Source organism: Odocoileus virginianus, chromosome 2 (genome assembly GCF_023699985.2).
Source record: "Odocoileus virginianus isolate 20LAN1187 ecotype Illinois chromosome 2, Ovbor_1.2, whole genome shotgun sequence".
Classification (NCBI taxonomy): domain Eukaryota; kingdom Metazoa; phylum Chordata; class Mammalia; order Artiodactyla; family Cervidae; genus Odocoileus; species Odocoileus virginianus.
This window is the reverse complement of record NC_069675.1, coordinates 29,431,364-29,456,790: the sequence shown is the minus strand read 5'-3', so window position 1 is coordinate 29,456,790 and position 25,427 is coordinate 29,431,364. Positions and strand designations below refer to the sequence as shown.

At 42.9% G+C, this 25,427-nt stretch overlaps 1 protein-coding gene across 1 annotated transcript in view; it reads right to left on the bottom strand.

Moving 5' to 3' along the window:
• The window catches only part of STON1 (stonin 1), a 54,402-nt gene extending 29,698 nt beyond the window's left edge, over window positions 1–24,704 (bottom strand). Inside the window, exon 1 of the mRNA XM_020894136.2 lies at window positions 24,605–24,704. The gene's annotated coding sequence lies outside the window, so the exon portion shown is untranslated. The remainder of the gene's footprint in view (window positions 1–24,604) is intronic.
• Window positions 24,705–25,427: the final 723 nt, after the last annotated feature.

Genomic DNA, 25,427 nt, shown 5'->3' with positions numbered 1-25,427 from the left:
ACAGGAGAGGCCAGAAGGGCAGCCGAGTTGCACACATTGGTCAGGCCTGATCCAAAAGGAAACACCTAGCAAGGAGCTAGAAACCAGGACAGTACCTGGAGAGAAAACAGGGGACCAGACATTTAGAACTGGGGGTCTTTCTTGGATAGACGAGAGCTGAACGCAGCAGAGAAAGGGAGAGGCCACAGGGTGCCCAAGGCTGAGGACTGGGTCACCTTATAGGAAGAAGGAAATAAAAGGAAAAAGAAGATGCACCCAAAGGCAAAAAAGCAGGAGGTGCAGGGACCCCAAAGGCAGAAGGTGTGTCCTCATGGGTCCCTTGAAGAGCTGCAGGAAGCAGGACAATAGAGACAGACAATCTCTGCATTTGGTGACTAGATCAGGGTGATGGGGTGGGGCTGAGGCCAGGCTGCCAGTTTGGAAGTCATGGAAGCATGAATGCGGCAGTCCCTGGGCAGAGCCTGGGCACTATCTGACCACCTTCCCCATCTCAGTTTCTGCGTTTCTGCAGCTCTGGGGCTGTGTTGCTTCCCTGGTGGACTGATTCCTGGCAGCCTGCCTCTTCATACCCTACCTACCTCCTGGGCTCAGGAGCACAAAAATGCCCAGGGCCTCCCACTCTCCGAAAAATCCAGCCCACCCCTGGCCATGGGGAGGCGGCAGACAAGCGAGCCTTCGAGCCTCTGAGGGCCTGCAAACAAGGCCTGCTTTCAGGGCTGCCTTCTGGTATTTATATGTCCGTGGGTCTCCCAGTGGGAAGAGCCAGGCTTATGAGCAAGGGTATTATCTTCATAGAGGCCACCAGGGCAGGGCTGGGTGTGAGACCCTGTGGTTATTAGATGGCCCCTACTAGGTTTGGATTCTGAGTTCTGAAAAAGACGTGGGCTAAAGTTAGCTGCAGGGGGCCTGGCTCAGATCATACATCTTAAACATGCAAATCTCCTCGTTCCCCTCTTCCCTGCAGGCTCAGCGGACCTCCTGAAGATAAGCAGAAAGTCCTAGAAGTTTAAAGAGCTACAAAGAGGATCTCTCTCTGGAATTCAGTATTTAGTGGTGGAAAAACCAAAGTCAACTGCTTTGCTATGAAACGTGGTCAAGTAATTTATCTTAATTACCATGTAATTGCTTTTTTAGTGTTTTGAAAGTAGGCAGGAGCTAAATCGCCCAGAAAGGCTATTTAATGCATTCAAATGTGATTCCTCCCCACACACTCATCTCACTGCATTCAGACTGCAATCATCTTTACAAGAAGCGAAGAACCATCATTTGCCAAAAGTGATGCAAGATCTTGATCCTTGGATGATGGGCTTTGGGTAGCACCTGCCAAATGTTCTGGTACAAATTTTCATCCTACACATCCCCTGCTCATTCATTCAGCTAAGAGGTTAATGGGCCTTCTGAGTGCTGGATCCTAGGAGAAGCACCCTGCATACCACAGGTTAAGACCTGGGTCCCTGGTCATCTGGTTGGGAAAGAAGCGTTTAGTAGTTGAGAGATTATAAATCCCAGTCCTGCCACTGACTTCCGTGTGACCTCGAGCCTCAGTGACATTGATCATCAGCTCCCCTAGGTCTAAAACAGGGATAATAACAGTTAACTTTTAGGGTTTGTTAGGGGCTAAACTGTATCCACCCCAAATTCATTCCTAACCCCCAGGACCTCCAAATGTGACTGTATTTGGAGACGGGGCCTTTACAAAGGTGACTAAATTAAAGTTAGGGTTAAACCCTGGGGCAATCTGAATGGTGTCCTTTAAAGAAAAGATTAGGACTCGGACTACCCAGGTGATCCAATGGCTGGGAAACTGCCTGGCAATGCAGGGGCCATGGTTCGATCACTGGTCCAGGAAGATTCCGCATGCCTTGGGGCAATCAAGCCTGTGAGCCACAACTACTGCACCCACATGACCTAGTGCCCCTGCTCTGAAATGAAAGAAGCCACTGCAACAAAAAGCCCATGTACCCCAACTGCAGAGTAACCCCTGATCACTGCAACTAGAGAAAGCCCATGCACAGCAAAGAAGACCCAGCACAGCTAAAAGTAAACAAAATTTTTTAATGATTTTTTTAAAGGAAAAATTAGGATACATGACACCAGAGATTCAAAGAGACAAAGAAAAAGTCATGTGAGGACACAGAGAGACAGTAACCATCCACAAGTCAAGGAGAGAAGCTTCAGATGAAACCTAACCTGCAGACACCTTGATCTTTGACTTCCAACCTCTGGAACTGTGGGAAACACCTTTCTGTTGTTGGTATCACCCGGTTGTATAGTATTCTGTTACGGCAGGTGGAACAAACTAAGACAGGGTTCTTGCACATACTAAATAAAGTAATATCTCTAAAATGGCAGGTGCATGGGGGAAAAACTAAGTAGAGGCTGTTATTACTATGGACTCCTCACAACGGACCACCCCACTGTGTCCTCTGTCTCTTGTCTGTATAAAGGCCATCCTCTCCCATGCCTCCCCAGAGTCACAGAAGACTGGTTCAAGAATTAATGATTGAGAAAATGTGAATATGTACTGATGAATGTAGCAGTTGGGCCAGGAGAACTGGTAACATTTTAAACAGTAAATCAGTCATATGGCAGCCACAGAATCTCTAGTTCCTCCCTGAAGTACCTAGAGAACTGTACCTGATGCACATTTCCTGAGTTGTTTTACAGATGCTAAAACCCCTACCAAATGGAAGAAGTTAACTACTTGATGACCATGAGTACATGGTGCCCAGAGAGCCCCTACTAGAGCCTGAGGACTGATAATGTGAACCCCTGTGAACTGTCCTAATACATCACCCCATCCACCAAAGAGAGAACTGTACAACAGCTGATCACACATCTTATGGCTTCTTTCCCCCACCTTGCATTTAAAAATGCTTCCCTGAAACCCATCACGGAGTTCGGCCTTTAGAGCATGAGCCACCCCGTTCTCGTTTCAATAAACCGTTCTCCACTCCAAATGCTAATGTTTCACTTTATTTGGCTTCACTGTGCACTGGGCACATAAACTTGGGTTCAACAACACTAAGGTACTTATAACCTGGAAGGAAAGACCAGAGAAAGCCACTTCAAGTAACAGGCAGCATCTGTTCATCCTCCTGCACTAACGTGGACCAGGAGGTTCAGAGAAGAAAGTCTTAGCTCAGGGGCAAGTAGCTTCCCTCGGAGGGGGCACCTGCTTAGGCAGAGACGTGGGGTGGCAGATCAGACGGCAGTGATCATACCTTTCTGCCCACGTATCTGTGTATTTGGGTCCCATGCCAGTTGACACCAGCATAAGAGAATTCCTCCTGCCTGACTGCATTCACTCCACTATGCAGACACAAAACCCAGTTACATCACTATGTAACACATCACAAAACCCTGATCATCACTATGGCAGGTCTCCTCTCTGGCCACCCAAACTGGGCCACAAGCCATGGAGATGACCTCAGAGGTAAACAGGGCCGTGTGTGTTCTCCAAATCAAAAGTATTTGGGTTTATCCATGGCTAGTCCGAGGCCGTTACTGACCACCAAGCTCACCTGGCAACGCCCACATCAGTGGGAATACAGAGGCAGGAAGAACTGACTGACAGAGGGCAAAGAATGTTTGCTTCAACTCTTGTGAATACTGGGAATTCCTTAAATGTACATGTGTATAAATATACAAAACTTAAGCAATTCTAAGAAGAGGGGAAGACTTTTAAAAAATCATTTAGCAAGGTCCTGTTTACAAACCAAGCATAGAAGATCACCAATTACCGTGGCTCTTAGTCTCAAATGCAGGTATCACAAACAAAAATAGTATTTATGTCTCTAAGTCCACAGGGAGTACATGCAAAATATTTGTGAATCTTAGCACATTATGAAGGCCATTAAAGGTTAAAGGAAGAACTTTGCACTTTGAGCAAAGTATGATAAGAAATGTGTAAGTGGCTGTGAATGAATGGATTTACCAACTGACACTTTGAGCAATGGGAGTTGGCTTATATTTAAACTTAAGGATCTCTAACCTTAAGGCAGCTGAGTTTCTAGCAGAGTGATTGCCTTCATTCTGACTTTGAGCTTCATTTAAATAAGTAACTTATTTAACTTATATGCAGAGTACATCATGAGAAATGCTGGACAGGATGAAGCACAAGCTGGAATCAAGACTGCCAGGAGAAATATCAATAACCTCAGATATATAGATGACACCACCCTTATGGCAGAAAGTGAAGAAGAACTAAAGAGCCTCTTGATGAAAGTGAAAGAGGAGAGTGAAAAAGTTGGCTTAAAGCTCAACATTCAGAAAACTAAGATCATGGCATTTGGTCCCATCACTTCATGGCAAATAGATGGGAAAACAATGAAAATGGTGACAGATTTTATTTTGGGGTGGCTCCAAAATCACTGAAGATGGTGACTGCAGCCATGAAATTAAAAGACTCTTGCTCTTTGGAAGAGAAGTTATGACCAACCTAGACAACATATTAGAAAGCAGAGACATCACTTTGCCAACAAAGGTCCGTCTACTCAAAGCTATAGTTTTTCCAGTAGTTATGTAGGGATGTGAGAGCTGGACTATAAAGAAAGCTGAGCGCTGAAGAATTGATGCTTTTGAACTGTGGTATTGAAGAAGAATCTTGAGAGTCCCTTGGACAGCAAGGAGATCCAACCAGTCCATCGTAAAGGAAATCAGTCTTGAATATTCATTGGAAGGACTGATGCTGAAGCTGAAACTCCAATACTTTGGCCACCTGATGTGAAGAACTGACTCATTTGTAAAGACCCAGATGCTGGGAAAGATTAAAGGTGGGAGGAGAAGGAGATGACAGAGGATGAGATGGTTGGATGGCATCACCAACTCAATGGACATAAGTTTGAGTAAACTCCGGGAGTTGGTGATGGACAGGGAGGCCTGGCATGCTGCAGTCCATGGGGTCGTAAAGAGTTGGACATGACTAAGCGACTGAACTGAACTGAACTGAACTGAACTTCCAGCCTCCTCACAAAGTGCCCCGGGTGTCCCAGCAGAGACCTGCCCGGTGAAGTCCACATGCTCCAGTCAGAACCAGCTAGCAAGGGGCTCTCCCAGCCTCTATGATGCAGGTCTCCAAAGGATATCACCTCTGTTCTCCTGCTATACCCATCTCTCCACCAGATCTTTGTACTACTGCTCACAGTCCCCACAGCTGCTTGCCCAGCCTGGGAGCCAAGAGACCAGTGTTTGAGAGGCTCTGTTCAAGCTCTGCTCCTCTCTGCTCTGTAAGTTAAAACAAGTCACTGCTAGCAAGTGGTTTCCAAGGGCCCTTTAAATTCTAAACAATCTATGAAGATGAATTCTCCTAAAAAGAGGTCTGCAGAGAAGTATGTGCCTCTCTACCAAGTATGTGTCTTCCTACCAAAATGTCTTAGGACTCCTGCAACCACACTTCAGGCTGGAAGTTTTCCAAGAATTGCCACAACAATGTCTCCCATCTAATGTCCTGAAAGGTCACTCTGTCCCTCCCCCATTGGAAGGAGGGTTCCTCCCCCTCCCCCTGAATCTGGGTGGGCCTTTCACTCCTCTAAGCAATTCCACGTGACGGAAGTGACACTGTGACAATTCTGGGCCTGAGCTGACCCAGAGGCTGCCATTTCCTGCTTGCTGGAGCCCTGAGGCACCACATAAGAATCCCAGGCTATGGAGGGGCCACAGTGAGACACCATCCTACACATCAGCCACTTGAGTTTCCAGTGATTCTAGTCCCAGTCATCATCTGGCCAAAACAACATGACAGACTCTAACCAAAAACCACCCAGCTGAGCGCAGTCAACCCACGAACCAGAAGAGAGAACACTCCATTGTAGCTGTAAGCTTTTACTTCATGTGGTAAGATACATACAGACATAAAATGAGCCCTTTGTACCATCTTTAAGCATACAGCTCTTCGGCATTAACTATATCCACATCGCTGTGCACCCACCATCCAACTACAGAATGCTTTCATCCTCGCAAACTGAAACTCTGTACCCATTAAACACTAACTCCCCAACCCCCAGCCCCAGCCCCTGGCAACCACCATTCTACTTTCTGCTTCTATGATTCTGATAACTCAATGTGCCTCATATAGTGGAATCATACAATATTTGTCCTTGTGTCAAGAAAGGTTTATTTCACTTAGCCTTAAGGTTAACTTATGTTGAAGCATGTGCCAGAACTTCCTTTCAAAGGCTAAAAAACATTCCATTGTATATGTATACCGCCTTCTGTTTGTTCCTTCATACATCGATGAAAACCTCTATGCTTTAGAGTGGTTTTCTGCAACTACAGATAATTGGAGCAAGGACACTGCAGCCCTAGGACAGCAGAGCAAGGCTCCCAAGGAAGATGCCGAGGCCTGAAGAATGTGGCAGAAACACAGAGCACCAGGACACTAACCCCCTAGAGTAGGTGATCAGCCAGGAATCCAGACTGGCATTTCCAATAGCACTTGTCACAGTGGGCTGGGCATCTCATGGGTCTCGATTTTAGATGGGAGCAATCACAAGGTAGGGACTTGGCAGGATCTTATATGGAGCTCAGTTCCTTGCCCTGACATAGGCTGACAGGCCAAATAAATGTTTGGTGACTGAGTGAAGAATGTACCTGATGCTGAAGCCAGGTTCTGACTCATCCCAAAGATTCTTATAGGTTCCTGTAGGGCAAGAACTGTGCCAAGGAAAGCACAGTAGAACAGCTCCTTCTAGCTGGAGAGGAAAGAGGGTGAGGAGATGGGCAGGTGGGAAGATAGGACAGAAGGACCTTCTGACAGGGGAAAATTCATAGCCAGGCCCCAGGCTTCCCAGGAAGCTGAGTCTCCTTCGAAGCATCCACCCTGATCTAGGTAGCCTTAGCAGGAGCTTCACCATTTGGAATCAGCCTTGGTCAGTTTGTTGTGCCCAATTCCCAGGGCTCAAGGCAGTAGAAGCTGACATGTCCTTTACAGGGGCAGGCACAGGACTTAGAGAAGCTCAGCGCATGGTCACAGTATAGGCCATGGGGGTAGGGAAGGGGATGTGAGCTGTGAGCTGAATTGCATATTCTGGCCCTGGGAGCTTGGGAGTAGGGGCCTTCCTTTACTGTAAGAGAACCCAGACTGGTGGCACAGTGACCCCAGCCCTCTCACCCACAACCACTTTACCAAGGAAAGCAGCCTATTCTTCCTATAACACTGTTCCATTTGGCCACTCAACTAGGGTGCCTGACACTAGGTCAGGATGAACCAGAACATGAAAGCTAATTCCAAATCTAAGAAGATGACTTGTACCTGACTTGAACAGGGAGTGCCATCCCTATAAATGCCCACATAAAGAGTTTAATTAAAAGGGCTCAAATTAAAAAAAAAAAAAAAGGGCTCAAATTGCATTTCAACTTTGCATTTAGGTTTTCTAGCCTCTCAAGAAAAAATGAAACCCTGGTTAATAACCACAAAGGTATTTTTCTCTATTTCTCTTCAAAGCATACCATAAGTTTGAAGGTTAGGAACTGCTTACCATGTGCAAAGCAGTTATAAGTACTGTACCAAGAACAGAACTCAGAAAACATGGATCTGGGACTTCGCTCAGTTTCTAAGTAACTGTAGTGCTAAGTCACTTCAGTCGTGTCCAACTCTGTACAATCCTATGGGCTATCACCCACCGGGCTCCTCTGTCCATGGGGATTCTCCAGGCAAGAATACTGAAGTAAGTTGCCCTGCCCCACCTCCCCCAGGGGATCTCCCCAACCCAGGGATCAAACCCACGTCTCTTGCATTGGCAGGTGGGTTCTTTACCACTAGCGCCACCTGGGGAGCCCCAAGTCACTGTCGGACTTTGAGCAAACCAATGACCCTCTCCGGACCTCAGTTTCCTAATTCATGAACAGAGGAAAAGACTACGTATCCCCATAGTTTGTTTATGTGCATTAATAAGGATAAACATATGTGAGATATACAGAGATATACAGAAAGATATAGACACAAACACACACATATATGGGGTCTTCATAAGGAAAACCGTAACTATGTAAGAGATTTACTTATGTTTAGTAGGTGCTTGCTGACACGTGCTGAATAAATGGCAGAATAAAGCAAGGTTGCAGCAAGACTCACATATGGTGTAAGCAGATTGTCCTTCACACTTTGGAATTGTCAGTTAGTGCACTGACCAGATCCTAGAAAGCCACCTCTTTCCCTATGTCTCAACAACTGACACCCTAGCCTGCATGCTTCCTCCCAGCAGGCCTTATATTCTCCCAATCCACTCAGATGGATGAGGCCTGATCTCCACGGCCAGAGTCTGTCCCTAGCCCCTTCCTCAGACCCCTGGGCCCAGATCTCACCTCCAAACATAGCATGAGTCTATTTCTTAAGCCAATTGAAAAACCCAGATCCCTAGGTTGCCACAATGGTCTCTACTGCCTTTGGTACCAGATAGAAACAAATCACACCCTTTCCCTGATTTTCCAGAAGCAAAAACACGAGGCAAATTTGTGGACCAGGAACAAGGGTGTCTGCTCAGGGCCTCCTCCCCACATCTCAGGCCTGGACTCCACCTGTGACCTTTACCTGCAAAGTAAGGCTCACAGGTGGTCTCCCACTTCAAGGGACTTTGAGAAGCATCACATACTCGAAAGTTTCTTTGAAAAAAATATGAAGCACTCCACAAGTTCTTTGGCTCTGGTCATGCTTGTTAGTTTATTTCAGTGTGTTTGCAGACTATGAGTCTCTAAAGGCCTGAGATTAGTCCCTGGGTAAATTTCTTTTGGTACAGTGACCACACACACAGAGAGAAAAATCTGAAGCTCTTTGTGACTCCAGTGCTATTAGCAAATGCAGTGTGATCTCTGGACAGCAGCTGGGCTGGGACAGAAGTCAGGAAGCCCAGTTCCAGTAAATTAAACACATCACTTAACCTCTCTGGGCATTCTTCCTCATATGCACAATGGAGCTGACAAGCCACCCTCATTCCTATTCACCAGTATACCAGGAGGCCAAAGAATTTGAAAAGAAAAACACTGCACAAATAGAAATGCCATAGTATACAGCAGGCACAGAGAGCTGAGAAAGAAGAGACGAAAAAGAAAAAAGAAAGAGGAAAACAAATACCAGAAAGAGAAAGCATGTAGGGTGAAATGGGAGGCTCCTGAGATGGCAAGGAAGAGCCCAGTGAAGAAAGTTTCCCCAAGCCTGGGATGAGAAGGTTAACCACAGAGACATCTGAACTGCACCTTCTGGGTGGAAGGAAATGAAGTCTGTGCATCATTTGAGGTGGCACAGGATACACTAGAAGCCAGGCTCACTGCTGCTCACTCTCATAGCTCAACATAGAGCTAAAAGGTAGATGAGGACTTAAGAGGCCTCCTACCTTTTATAATTGTAGAATGTCACCAGAGAGGTCCTGGCCAGGCCACATCCTGGCACAGGAGGTCCCATCCAGGGTACTCATTTTAAGGAGGACATTCAAAAACGATCAGCCCAAAGGCTGGTCACCAACTAATAGTGATAGGGTGTGCTGAGATCAGATCACAAAAAGAAGGGCTACAACATCTGAAAGTGTTTCCCTAAATAAGACCTGGGGAAGACACAAAAAACAAAGAGTCTATTAGAATCAGAAAAGAAAAAAAAGAAAAAAAAAACTGTAAACATCTTCCAGTCCTATCTTCAGAAAAGAGAAATCTCTAGAACCACATCTCTGCTGAGGAATTATGCAGCTGTTGTGGAAACTTGCAGTAATGGAGACCTTATTACTTTATAAGTGAGTTCATCACATTATCATTTGGACAGAATTAAACTCTTCTCTCTCCGATTAACTCTAAATTAACCTCCTCCTGGCTTCCACTGATGCTCTGAGAGGGACACAGACTAAGTCTAAATACTTCTTCACCTATTTGTTCTTCAAACAACTGAAGACAGCTGGTCTTGATGACCTGTACTAGGTCGTCCCATAGCCTCTCCAGCCAGGGGCACACTTTTAGCACATCCCTGAAAGCATGGCGTTTAGCTCCTGTCAGTACTTCTCTCCTGGTTATCTCCAGCCAGCTGTGATCTCAGACTGCCATCGGACACTGGCGGCTGCTCCTGCTTTGCTTAGGGCATCTCATCCCAGCCAGGAACGCTAGCTCTGTGCTGGCTTTACAACTAGGTCTTTTCCTTCTGCCATTATTGGGGCAAACACTGGGCCACCTTGTGGTCTCAGCTCCCTACCCAGTGCCCAGGGCTTGTCATGAACATGTTCCATGATAAGGCCAAAAACTGTGAGTCTCAAACTCATGCCACTTAATGGGAAGCAACTGGTCATTTGATTTTAGGCCTTCTGATAAAGACTGAATCTAGAATGTTCAATCAGCATTAAGTATCTTTTCTAACAACTCATTTGACAGTTGAGAAAATAGAGGCCCAACCAGGCAAAGTGACGCACTCATAGTCAAAAAGGTGAACATGAACTCTAATCTTTGGTTTTCGAGGCCGACGTTCTTTCTACTGCAATTGCGAGGAAGTGAGGCCACAATGCAGCTCAGAGTACATTTTAGAGCAAATTTTCCATAATGTGTATCTGCATTCATTCTTTCTTTGATTCAAAAGACATGTACTGAGCACCTAAGATGTGCTCTGTAAATATCCCACTAAGATTTGAAGTAAGCTTCCACAGGGATTTACATCTCAGTGTGTGTGTGTGTGTACACACAACGTGTATATGTGAATGAGTTAATTCTTTCATGCATGCACATATTCACTCAACAATATAACTAAGCACCCTTAACACTACACTGCATGCTGATGCAAGTGAAACAGTCACAGTACATTACCCCAGGGCAGTCTGTGTCCCGCATGAACAATTCTCAAATGTCATGTCAATGTGATAAAGCCCAGTACAGGCTGTTGCGGTATTTAATTAAACCAGATGCTTCATTAAGATTGGTGCCAGAGATGGTGGCAGTGTCCATAACTGTGGTTGGAGAAATAAAGTTGCTGGTATTGGTGGTTTGAAAAGGCCTTAAAAGAGTGGGACTTCTGAACTGGGTCTTGAAGGAGGCTATGAATTGAACGGGCAGAACAGAACAGAGAGAGGTGAGGGTGTGTGCAAAGATGAAGAGGCAGGAGAGAACCTGATCCCATAGGTAGGTGGGCACGGCTGGGGTCAGGAGTTAAATGTGGGTGATAGTGCAAAATAAGCAGATAGGTGAGTAAGGTACAAAAGCCCCATTGTATCATACTAAGGAGCTTGATTCTATCCTAAAAGCAACAGGATTCAGTGAAAGAATTTAGAGAATAAACAGGATCAGGTAAGAATTTTAGAAAGAAAGTTCTGACAGTGGAGGGTAGACTGGAAGGTGGTGGGGCCAGAGACAGGGAAACCAGACAGGAATCCAGGTTGAACCTGAGGGTTCCTGCCTACACATACATAATTTTAAAGGTTGAAACATTAGAAGAGAGAAGAGACTGTTTTCATGTACATCTCTCCTGGCCACCAAAACTTTACAGAACCACAGCACCTTCATCATTCTCCATAGTGACTCGGTGGCCCCAGAAGAGTGATGTCGGCCACAGCATCACCACCAATCCTGGTGTGTAGGAGCCTCCAAGAGAAGTAAGTTATGGCTGCATGCATGAGCCACATCTACCAAAAGCGGGTGGGGATGCACCAGCCCTAAACAAAGCAACGGCAGGGTCCTAGAAGGAGGAGTAAGTCAGGTTAGAGGAATGCAACAAATCGGAAACAAGACAAACAAAAGTTCCAAGAGGGAAGGGGTTAAAGGAACCGGTTCTCCATGGGAACAGGGAATGAACACACAGGCGGAAATCAACACAAGAGCCAGCACCTGTCTCATCCGGTCTCTGCGGGCAGGATGCAGTTCGGGGAGCCCACTCACCACCCTTGTGGGCATCTGGGAAAGGTGTCCCCTCTTTTCAGACCAACAAGAAGGCCACAAGCAGCGGCGCCTGCAGCACTGTTCCCACCCTCAGCTGGTGAGAGCATGCATGCGCACAGATGGGCACGCTGAACGCACAGACGGGCACCCAGGAACATCTGGGTGGAGAAGGGATCGTGTGGAGATGAGGCAGATCTCAACAAGCCGGGAACTGTTTGAGCAGCTAAACCCCATCAGGTGCAGTATAGAGCCATTCTCACTGGGAATTGAGAGTCAAAGATGAACGAGAAGAGGAAGGTGAAAAACCTAAATAATTTCCTTCCTTATGAGGGAAAAAAATGCTCATCTAGGCAAGTCTGAGCCTTCTTGGAGTTGGGAGATTCTGAGATATCACCAAGTTCCTGTGCTAAGTCACTTCAGTTGTGTCCGACTTTGTGCAACCCCATGGACTACGTGTAGCCTACTAGGCTCCTCTGTCCATGGAATTCTCCAGGCAAGAATACTGGAGTGGGTTGCCATTTCCTTCTCCAGAGGATCTTCCCAACCTTGGGATAGAACTTGTGTCTCTTATATCTCCTGCATTGGCAGGAGGGCCCTTTACCACTAGCACCACCTGGGAAGTCCTAGGAACCCATTCCTAGGAAACTCCAATTGCTATTCCCCATGCCCCAGTAAAATTGTTCTGAAAACCAGACCACCGGACCAATCCTGTGCTACTTAGAAAGACCCCAACTAGTCACCTTCCAGTGAAGGCACGACAAGCAGCAGCACCAGGGATTTTCACAAAATTGACGGGGTTCTGCTTTAAGCCACAGACTAGCAACAGGCCTGCTGCTGCACTAGCAAGGGTTCTCAGTTGAGAAGACTTGAGATTAAAACATTTCTCTATGTTTGCATTAATGCTAAACTGAGGCCAATAAAAACAAGGTTTGTCGCATCAATTACCATCTTCCACAGCCTCCAAGTTGGCCCTGAATATGAGTTACCATGAGCCAGTGGGAAAAAGCCTTCAGAGGGGTGAACAGAGGCCAATATGTCAGCCCCCACTCAGAATTTCTGGGCCACGGCTGTTTTAAATTAGATTCTCAGTGCCGCTTTCACCAGACTCTTGGCTTAGCTCTGCAATGGAAAAGTTATTTTTGTGCTCTGAGCCACAGATATTTATATGGAAGCATATTCATAATTCCAATTATGTTCTGTTTTCATGATGCTCTTTTCTTCAATTTAAAAACAATCATAGCTATCATGATTATTATTTCTGAGAAGACACATAAAAAAGCTCTGGGCCAAGTACAGATTCCATAGGACCCAGATAAACGATTGTTGCAAACAGGCAGATTTTATATCTTATGAAATCCTTAAGAAATAATTTCGGTTCGTCTATACACTATGATGGCCTTCTTCTTTGTCAGTTCTCTATGCCTACTTACTCCTCAATCACTCAGGGCCTTCATGATCTCTCTTGGGAAAACCTAGTCCCAGAAGTAGTTCTGATATTTATTCCTTATGTATGCTCTCTGAAGTCTTTGCATTTAAAATGTTATATTCAAAAATGAAATGAAAGGTTTTTATCTCGTTAAAGAACACGAACACCAACAAGTAAAGGCAAGAGATATTTCTGGTTAAGAGGGGCATAGGTCTTGAGTAGTAACAGTTATTCTACAAAAAGGCTGATCTAGGACTTCCCTGGTGGTCAGCGGCATAGACTCTGTGTTCTCAAGGTAGGGTTTGATGCCTGGTTAGGGAACTAGATCCCACGTGCAGCACAAGTAAAGATCCTGCATGCCACAATGAAGATGGAAGATCCTACATGCCGCAACTAAGACCCAGTGCAGGCAAATGAATGAATGAATAAAACTAATTTTTTAAAAAACACAACCCCATTCCCTGCTACCCTACTACATAAATGTATATATATTTTTAAGTTGGTCCATAGGTTGGGCTATTAAGAGGTGGTACAGATGCAGAATAAAAACGGTGGAAATTCATCCAAGAGAAATCTGAACGGATTACCAAGAAAACACAATATATTAAGAGATGTACCCATGGCCTCTCCCCAGAGGTCTCTCTGATCAGAACTACTGAAGCACAATCCTGGTTCGGTAGAACCAGTTAGAAGGGAGATGATGGGAGGAGACTAACATGTGTGAGCATTAACACAGCCCAAGCACATGGCCCATATTATTTCTTGTTCATCTCACTTAATCTTCAAAACAACCTTCTGAGGTAGGGTTTATTATCACCGTTTTATGGAAAAGGAAACTTAGCCTCAGAGAAGTTAAGTACTTGCCCAAAGCAAATTACCTTAGATAAGTTACTTAACATCTATGGTCTGAATGTTTGGGTCTCTCATTAGGGTTCCTGTCAAAACCCTAACCTCCAAGATGATGGTATTAGGAGGTGGGGCCTTTGGGAGGTGTTTAGGTCACCAAAGTGGATTCCTCATGATGACCACTCTTATGAAAGTAGTCCTACAGAGCAAGCTCACCCTTTCTACCATGTGATCACACAGACAGAGGTTGGCTCTCTGCAAATTAACAATATTGTGACAGTTTCAGGTGCACGGCAGATCTACCCAGCCATACATACATATCTACCCATTTTCCCCCACCTCCCCTCCCATCCTTGTTGGTTATCCATTTTAAATATAGCAGTATTTAATCTATTTTTTAATGTAGTAATATTTGTTGTTATAGTTTTGTTCAGTGTTTTGAAGTGTTTGGATTGGAAGGGGTAATTCAGGGAATTCTGCTCAATGTTACGGGCAGCCTGGATGGGAGGGGAGGTGGGGGAAAATGTATATGTATGGACGAGTAGCTCTGCTATGCACCCAAAACTATCACAACATTGTTAATTTGCTACACTCCAATATAAAATAAAAAGCTTAAAAAAAGATACAACAGAAATCTCCAGATAACAGAAATAGAGGGAAGTCAAAGTGGATCAAACAGGAGCTGAAGCCAAGGGGCTTATGGAACAATCCAGACCAGTCAGAAGCCTGAACGGCTAGGGGCTGAGGCTTTAATGACATGCACGCAGTGAGGCGAGTCTTGTAACGGCCACCTGATGCCAGGAGCTGTCGCTGACGCACTTATATAAAGCTGAAGGTCAAAAACGCCTGCTTCACAAGTGAAACAGTTCTAGAAGAACATTACTTGCCAACTTGAGGAAACCACAAGAAAGCTTGTCATGTGCTTAAGCAGAGTAGAAAATGAGTGACCTTAAAAAAATCTGAAATCCAGGCTTGCACCACCATGCAGGGACAAGTTTAAATGCATACTTTCAGGCTGTACAGGGCCTATATGCCAAGACATTAACAAAAAGGTAAATTTGGCAAGGGGCAAAACCCAGATTAGATCAGCAGAAGCAAATGTCAAACTGCTTTATAAGGATATGCTAGCAATCCTGAGGTAGGTAGGATTTCTATGAAAAACAACTCTTGATGAAGATGTAACACACAAGAGAAAATAAATCATCATTTAAAAAAATTCAAAAGCAGAAATAACAAATAATCTAAAAATCTGCTTAAAATATTGAAAAACAGAAAAAAGGCTATAAATTTAAAAATTAAAAGGCAAAGAGCTATTGTTTTTAAAAACTGGTAGATATTAAGTACCAAATAGAAATTCTAGAAATAAAAACATATAGACATTAAATTTCAAAGAAGAAACAATGGGTGGATTGAACAATAGACCAAACGCAGTTAAAAAAATTAATAAACTAGAAAATGGAACTGAAAAAAAATCACTCAGAATATAGTTAAGATAAAGAGATAGTTAATTCCTGGGCAATATGGGTTTGAACTGTGTAGGTCCACTTACATGCAGAATTTTTTTTTCAATAGTAAATACTACATTGTCCTCAGTTGGTTGAATCCAGGGGATGGGAAATCATGGATTGAGAGGAACTGCAGATATAAAAGAACTGCATCTATGAAGGGCCAACTATAAGTTATACACAGATTTTCAATTGCACAGAGGGTCAGTACTTTTAATGCAAATTGTTCAAGGGTCACTATAGTTAACAAAGGGAAACTTCAGATGAAGAAAACATAGAAGGTAAAATCAGAAGGTTCAACACTCGCCTAATGGGGGTTTCAGGGAAGACCGGAGGGTATAAGGGACTCAAAATCAGAGTAGGGGTTTTTGTCTCTTATGTTCATTTCTATATCTCTAGAACTTGGAAGCATTCCTGATACATGATAAGTGCTCAATAATTATTTTAAAATAAATTTGTAGGGGAAATAACTGAGAAACCTTAGCTATAAAAACAGAGGTGTGACTTCAGATTAACAAGCATTCAGAATTCCAGGTAGGATATATAGAAACAGATTATATCTGGACACAGTATAACGAAAGGGCACAACATGAAGGACAATAAAGATAAGAGTGAAAGGCTCCGAGACAGAAAACAGATTACCTGCAAAAGAATGGCAGGCCAAAAAGAGGTTTTTCATAAGGAACAACTGAGACAAAAACACAGTGGAGTAATGTTACAAAATGTTGAGGGGAAAACATCTACTTAGAATTCTATACCTTGAAAAATTATATTTCAAGAGGGACATGAATAAAGACATTTTCAAAACAATACCAAAGCTACCCACAAGACTGGATTATTACAACTCTAGACCTTCAGTGAAAAAATGATCCGTATGAAGAAAATGAACAAGGGAGTAAGGAATGGTATGCAAGAGGCAATGCTGAGATAAGAAATTGGTAAAGTTGAGGGGGGTGGATTCAAAAGGGAGGGTATATGTGTATCCTGCTGCTGCTGCTAAGACATGTCAGTCGTGTCCGACTCTGTGCAACCCCACAGGCGGCAGCCTACCAGGCTCCGCCATCCCTGGGATTCTCCAGGCAAGAACACTGGAGTGGGTTCTCCAGTGCATGAAAGTGAAAAGTGAAAGTGAAGTCGCTCAGTCATGTCCAACTCTTCGCGACCCCATGGACTGCAGCCTACCAGGCTCTGCCGTCCATGGGATTTCCCAGGCAAGAGTACTGGAGTGGGTTGCCATTGCCTTCTCCAGTATATGTGTATAATTATGGTTAATTCACGTTGTTGTATGGTAGAAGCCAATACAACATCGTAAATCATTATCCTCCAATTTAAAACAACAAATCACACCAGCGAAAAAAAGAAATAAATTTTGACTATAAAAAAGAAAAAAAAGTAGAAATAACAATGATGACTAATTTCAGGAATGGGGAGAGGACCATAAATGATGTGGGATTAAACCAGTAGACCACAATAACAGGAAGATGGGAAGAGAGGCCGGTCAGATTTAAAGGCATCTAAGGCCACTGTACTGATGAGAGGAAACAGAGAAATCAACTTTAGACTTTGTTAAATGGACACAATGTTAAAAATTTAAGAATAACCGCTAAAAGGATACAAGTAGAATTTTGTCTTTCAAAACAGTTGACAGAAGAAAAGTAGAAATACACAAAACTTGACCAATCCAAAGAAAACTATGAAAAGAAGTATAAAAGAAGCAAGCAAAAGATGCTAAATGGGAAAAAACAAAAACTTAAGATGGCAGAAAGAGGCCAAATGTATACTGATTACAAAGAATGTAAAAGTTTACATTTGATTATTAAAAGACTTCCAGGCTATCACAAAAAAAAAAAATGAAGCTACACATAAAAACTATTTCTAAGATTAACAGTTTAAGGCAAAATTATAGACAGAAGTTAATATAAAAGGATATATAAGACATAGAAAATAATAATCAAGAGGAAGTAGGTATAGAAACATTAATATCAGACAAAATAGAATTTCTGCCAAAAGCATCAACAGACGTAACAAAGAACTGTACATAACATAATAAATTCACCCTGGAGAAAAAACAATCATGAATTTGCATAAACATTAATGGATTACAAGGAGAAACTGACAAATCCACAGAGTGGGAGATTTTAACATTCCTTTCTCTGAGACTGAAGAGAACTCAGAAAACAAGCAAAAGAAAATCAGGAAGAACATGAGAAATCTGAAAAATACACTTAATAAATACACTTGATGCAGAATGCTGCATCCACCAAGCAGGGAATATATTTTTCTTTTAAACGATACATGATGTATTTGGAAAACCTGTTCACATAACTGGACACAAAGGATGGCTACTACACAACCATGCTGTCTTTTCATGATGCAACTAGATTAGAAGTCAACAAGAATTTAAACAAAGTTTAGAAAAAAGGTTTTTTAAAGTTGAAAATGGAAAATTAAATCCATATGTTCAAAAGAAAGTTAAAAATGTACAAAAAATTTATAGCCAAGTGGTATTGAATGTACACACACCAAAACCTGTATGATGTGGCTAAAGCGATATGTAGAGCTAACTTTATAGCTTTAAAATACTTTTTTTTTTTTTTTGTAATGCTAGTGGCTTGCAGGATCTCAGTTCTCTGCCCAGGGACTGAACTTGGCAGTCCCAGTTCAAGTCCTAACCACTTGAAAGCGCCACTGGCCTACCAGGGAATTCCATAAAATGGATGTACTGAAAAACAAAAAATAAAAGAGCTAGGAGTCAACTGAAGTAGCTAGAAATGGAAAGAAATAATGCAAATAAGAGGACATAAAAAGACATGAAAAATGAGAAGTATAGATAAGGAAGCAGCTGGTTATACCAAAAGATTAATTAAACTTCTATATTAACTTTTGAGATGGCACAAATAAACAGTATTAAGAACTAAGAAGGGAATATATCTTAAAACAGTCAATATTTAAAAAACAATAAAAGAAAATTACAAATAAACTTATGCTAGTAAATTTGAGAACACATGAAATGGATCATCTAAACAAGTTATCAAAACTGAATCAAAAAGAAATAGATCAAACTTATCAAAATCATTTATGAAACTGAATTGTCAAAAACTTGACACACATACCCTGGCTAAGCACTTATTTTACAATGCATTTTATCAAATTTTTAAGAAACAGGCAGTCTTTATCTCTCACAAACTGCTTAAGAAAAATATATATGAAAAAGTTTCCCAACTTATTTCATGGAACTAATATAAACTTGATACCAAACAATGTAAGAACAATGTTTTTTTAAAAAAATTATAGACAATTGTTTCACTTAATAAACAGCTGCAAAAATCTAAATAAGATACTAGCAAATGATAGTCCATAGAATAAAAGAATATAGCTGTGTGTGTGTGTGTGTGTGTGTGTGTGTGTGTGTGTGTATGTCTCAAAGTCATGGCATCATTGACTCAATGGACAGAAGTTTGAGCAAATTGCAGGAGCTAGAAAAGGACAGAGAAACCTGGTGTGCTGCAGTTCATGGGGTCAGGAAGAGTTGGATATAACTGAGCGACTAAACAAAAAATCTCAAAGTAATTAAATATATTCATACTATCACATTATAACATGAAGAAAGAAAATTATACTACCTCATATAATTTACACAAAACATTAAGGCATTACATAAAATCAACACTCAGTCATGATAAAGTATGTAAGTTGTTAAAAAGTATTAATAGCGAAAAAGTCCTTACTTCAATAAAAAATATCTACTGAAACCTTAAGCAAACTTCATGATTAATGGAGAAACATTCAGAGCACTTGTTAAAGACAGTAAGAAGACAAGGGTGCTCACCATCACTGTTACTATTAAATACTGTCCTGGAGGGTCTACCCAATCCAGCAAGACAATAAAAAGATATGGTCATAAGGAGTCAAAAGAAAAAAACATTACTATTCTGTTACCTATGGATACTTAGTTCCACTTTTTTCATCTACTTTATATTGTTTTGTTTCATTTATCCAATGCATTTTGGAGGCTGCTACTTCTGGTAACCCACTCCTTCCTTCTGAGTTCATGTCAGTGGAAATTAAGATGTTCCATAATCTAGGTAGATTATTGCCTACCTAGAAAATTCAAGAATACCTGCATAAGAAACAATTAGAGACTTCAACTGGGATGATCAATACAAGATCAAAATTCAAAAATCTGGAATGTTTCTATGGGCCAGCAAATAACCAATTTTAAAGTATAATTCAAAAAAGATATCATTTATAATACACACAAAAACCTATCAGAAATAGGAAATAGATAAAACAAAATCTGTGTAAAAACATTTACACATTTACAAGGAAGTCACCTGAATAAAAGGAGAAGATGAATATTGTAAAGGTATCAGTTCTCTTGAATAAAAATTAAATGAAATCAATAAAAATCCCAACATGATTTTTACCTGTGTCCAATGAGAAAAACTAATATTTATATGAACTAGTAAAGTCCATGAAAGCCAAGAAATACTGAAAAAATATAAAAGTAACTGTAATAGCTAACAATTATTGTGTGCTTCCTTATATGGCAGGCACAATTCTAACATTCTGCATACATTATCCTTAAAGTGGATACTATTATCTATTTTATAGACAAGGGAGACTGAGAGAAATTAGGAAACGTGCCCAAGGTTACTTGGTATTCTTAGGAGTAGCAATAGACAAAAGAAGACAATGAAGTCATATATTCCGAATTCTGAAAGTAAATAATTCTAAGTCCAGAATTCCACTCTCAAGCTCTCATTTGTAAAAGCAAAATAAAGATACTTTCAGGAATACAAATATTTTAAAGTTTATTAAAGACTTTCCATGAAAGAACGTCTTGATCTCCATTGACATGAACTCAGAAGGAAGGAGTGGGTTATCAGAAGTAGCAGCCTCCAAAATGCATTGGAGAAATGAAACAAAACAATTTAAAGTAGATGAGAAAAGCAGAACTAAGTATCCACAGGTAACAGAAGGTATACAATAATGTTATTAGTTATTCAAAGTACAGGCCATGAAGTCTGATGCCTAGGCTACAACGAAGGCCTAGTGGGCTCTGTGCTTCTTTTTGGCCAAATCAGAAATGGGAAACATTAAAGAAAGTATTCACAGCATCCACACGACAAAACAGACAAGTTGTTCACAAGACCTATTCCTAGCGCTGAGATCACAAAGACATTTCTCCAATGCTCAAATGGATACAAGATCTAGGACTTGTCCATCTTGGTCCAAGTATGATAATTTGGGAAAGAGGTCCTTGACTCTTACAATATTTTTTCAACAAGAAAGTGATATAGAAGCATCAGCCCATCAGAAATCTCTTCCTGGAAGAATAAAAGAGAGAAAGCCTCCTACATAAGGTGTGCTATTTGAATGACTAGGTGTTTTAGAAAAGCCCATCTTCAGGTACATTCCAGGGAGAGGATAGTAAGGGGACCTCTGGGAGCCTGGCTGCCTGTGGGGGACCATGATGATTCAGGATGTAGGCTTCTTTCCCAGAGCTTTCCCCAGAATATTTCCATCTCCACTAAACCAGTTCATCTGCCAGTGCATGGTAGCATTCCAAGGCTTCCAAAAAATAGTTCATTATTGTGTTTTCACAGTAATAAACATCAAGAAGCAATCCCAACATTCCATATAACACATAGATAAGATAAATGGAAATCTGGCATCTTTCTCTGGGCCTTCCTACCCATCTAGCTCCCCTGACAATGCCAAAAAAAAATGAATGCCAATCATTAATTTGTCAGTTTTTAAAAATCCTGCCTTCTACCAGGCAGGATAGACATAATTTGCTGATCTTTTAAAAATCCTGCCTTCTATCAGGACTGTTCTAGAATTCCATGGGGATCCTGGATTCCCAGGCTGTCCAGGAAGCCTCAGAGGAATTCTGGATTATTTCTCATAGATACAGCTGGCTCCCAAGAGAAGATGAGCGACCCCAGGCTAAGTTAGGAGCAACTCCCAAGGACTTCCAAAGACAAGCAATAGTGAGAAGTGGATGAGATGGGAGACAGGGGCATTTTCCAATTAATCAAAATATCAGTTCTTACTAAACCACAAATTAGTTTGCCTTCCTTTTCTATTTTTTTCTTATAATTAAGATAACAATAATAATACATGTGCAGGGAGAAGGCAGACAACAGTGACAGAGATTAAAAGACTGGTCATTGACCTGATTTCAAGATTTGATTCTAGCACATAGTGGCTATGCAACCTTGGCAAGTTTCCCCTCAGATTCTAGTTTCTGAATCTTGTATCATGAGAATAACAGTACTTACCTCTAAAGCATTAATATGAAATACCATATGTATGCGCTTCATACTCAATAAATGTTAGCTATTACTATTGCAAAACAGTTGAGAAACACAGGCAAATGCCAAGAAAATCAAAAGTACCTGTAATCCCACCATCCATTTCCATGCATACCATTCCAGTATTTTGGGGGTGTATTTTCAGAGTGAGATACAAAGCTTTTTATTTCATAATTTGAAATAAAATTTCTTTGAAAATTTAACAAAATACCCTGAGCATGTTAATATAATTTGGTATCCTTGTACACATGATTTTAAAAGTTCACATCATATTCCTTTAGGTTATTTTTCTTAAAGTAAATAAGAAGTAAAAATAACCCCTTCCCTTCTTCCTCTGCAGTTTCCACACTCCATCTATGTCCAACTCATCTGGCCAGTCAAATGACAAGTGGCCGCTTTCTGTTGGCTAACTGGGGATGTAGCCTTCATCTTGCCATCCAGACCACCTGCTCCTTTAGTCAGGGACACGTTGCCAGCCTTCATTATATCCCCATCATTCAGAGCAACCTATCTGGGGCTGCACAAAAAACACCCGTAGACAATGGCAACTCACTCAGTTCAACAAGATTTCATGAGTTGGTACAAAAGTTGAAGAAGGCAGAAAGGTGATCTCTCTCCAAACAGTATCAGGTTGACTTCTGGGGCATTAAACACACTATTAAAAATTTCCAGGAAGAGGAAGAGACTGAAGATTATTATCTAAGTGCATTGTTTTTAAGTACCAGGGTCAAACAAGTTTAAAACGTTGAAGGGTTTTATTTTTGAATGGAAGTCACAATGCTTCCTTACTAATGACATTTTGAAACCACAGTAAAACCTTACTAATTCATACTAATGGGGAACTACCACACTCAATCAGCACATAAAAATGAATTACACCCTTTTTAAAACAAGTTTCTTTCTAATGAAATTCATTTTTTAAGTATTTCTGAATAGCTCAAAACCTAGCCTGTTTTGATGGGTTGTTCTGAATCTGATCTAATACATTTGTTACGATCACATTTATTATCTACATAGAAACAGGAACGGCTGAGGTTCTTGAGAAGTGCCTTCTCTCTAAAAACAATACAAGTTCAACACTCCCTACAGTCCTGTTCGTACAGCTCACTCCTTAGGAAAGCTTTTTCTTCCTTGGTCTTGTGGAAGCAAACCCCAGGCTGCTTCCCTCTCAGCCCTGGGGCTCCAGTTCCAAGTGGGCAGAAGTTAGTAATATCAACCCAGATCAATCCCTTAAAATCTGAAAACCTCCAGATTCCAGGCTTGACCAGACCCATCTTAGAATTAACAAGTTCCCTTCTAAGCACCCAGAGAACTGAGCCTCTCATGGAAACACTGATTCAACCCTAATGAGAACAGCCATAAAAACCACACAAATGAACTAAACATTCCTCTACCCCATCAGAGTCAAGCTGAAGCCAACAGCCTGAGGATTAAAAGAAGCAAGGCTGTTCTTTCTCTTTGAGGTCCTGCTCATTTTCACCTCTTCTACTGCCTTGTTTCCACAACTCCTGCTTATGAGAAGTTGGGGGAGGGACAGAGAGGAGGGAAGAAAAACGCAGGGTGAGTAGCCAGGCTGGGGAATGCCAACAAACAGTGTGGTTTATGTCAGGCAAATTAAAACTTCTAGCCTGGGGGAGGCTGTAAGTGTCTGTTTGGGGTTGTCCAAAAATAAGTGCCAGTGAAGTCTCATCTCCCACTAAAACAGTTAAGTACAGAATAAAGTCTTTACTTTCCAAAGACCAGGTTCTGCACAATATTTTTAGCAAGCGCACTTTTTCTGTATTTTCTTGTTTTATTATTATTATTTCCCGTTTCTTTCAGAATTAGAAAGGTTAATTAAATGAAGTTATCATTGGAAGAAAAGACCAGAGAGGTTTAAAAAAAACAAAGGTGCCCAACAGAAACAGTAAAATTCCAACAAGGAATATATTTTAAATTCCCTTTGGACATGCAACGCACAATGTGCAGGGCCAGGGGACCCAACATCAAACTCCAGTTAAAGTCATTCCTGCAGAACTCTTTGAGCAAGACTGAAGACCCCTGTGGCTGTGACACCCTGGCCTGAATCGCCTTCTGGGGCCGGAGGGGGCACTAGGCTGGCGCTACCAGCCTGTGGGCCAGGAGCCTCCCAGGGAAAGGCTGGGGGGGCGGGGGGCGGCGGGGGAGAAAGGAGCTGCACCAGTAACAGGAGGCAGGAAAAAGGAAAGCGAAGAGTCCTGGGGTTCGGGGGACGCTGAGCCCCTGCTGGGAGGGAGGACGGACGCTGGTGACCGTGCGCTGAGAGGCCGGGACCGCACGGGTTTGTTTGGATGAACACCGTTCCTCCCCCCTCCCCCCCATCCCCCAGAGCGGAGTCGAGATTCTTTGCTTCTTGAGTTTTCTTTCTCTTGAGAGCCGGACCTAGGTCTCGGCAGCCGCCTCAGAGCTGAGGTGCGCAGAAGCCGGGTGGGGCCCAGTCAGTGCGGGCCCTGCGCTATGGGGACCGCGGCGGGGAGAAGAGGCACCAAGCGGGGCGCCGGACCAGCGCGGGAGATGCCCGCGTCCCGCGGCGCCCACCGCGCCCCCACTCCCGCCTCCCCGTCCTCAAACTTTCCGGGTAAACCTGGGCTAGACCGCCAGGGAGAGGGGGCTCCCCGTGCCTCCCCGTCGGTCCCCTGGGGGCGGTCACTCACCCGCAGCGCGGCAGGGGTTCGGACTCCGACAGCCGCAATCCACCTCGGAGGGAGGAGCGGGAGGAGGAGGAGGGGGAGACGGAGGAGAGGGGCGGAGGGGGCGGAGGGGCGGAGAGGGAGGGCCCCGAGCGGCAGGCGAGGGGGAAGGGGGCGTGGCCACTCCGCGGGCGCTGCCCCGCCCCGCCCCCTGCTCCGCCCCGCTCCTTTCCCGCCGTGGATCCCCCTAAGATTTTTTCCATTCTCTTCCCTGCATCCGCCCCCGTATCTTTCTTCCGAGTCTCCAGCTCCCCACAAGTCGGGGAGAAGATGCTCTCTCCAGCAAACGTGGGGCGGGGTGCGAGGAGGTGTGTGTTACCTTCAGAAGTCCCTGGAAGCAGAAGCATGAAGCCTTTGGCTGTCTGAAACTATCCATCGCCCTCTAGGATCTTGTCCTACATCTAGGATCTAGGATCTTGACCTTCGGGGTGGTGGGATGATTGGGGCGGACAGGGGGGTGGGGGGTGGGGAGGGCTGCGGTGGGGGAGAGGGGTGAGGTGACTTGGGAGTCATGCTTTCCACCTTGCTTCATTGCGCTTTGGATTTTGTTTTCTCTTGTGATTAGAACTGAAGGTTTTGATTTTTGCTTTTTTTGCCTTCTTAAAAATTTTAAGTGTAACTGATTTACAATATTATTTTAGTTTCAGGTACACAGCATAGTGATTCAGTATTTTTACAGATTATATACCATTAAAAGTTATTAGAAAATAATTTCTGTAATTCCCTGTGGAATACAGTATAACCCTGTTGCTTATCTATTTTTTACATAGTAGTTTGTCTCTCTTAA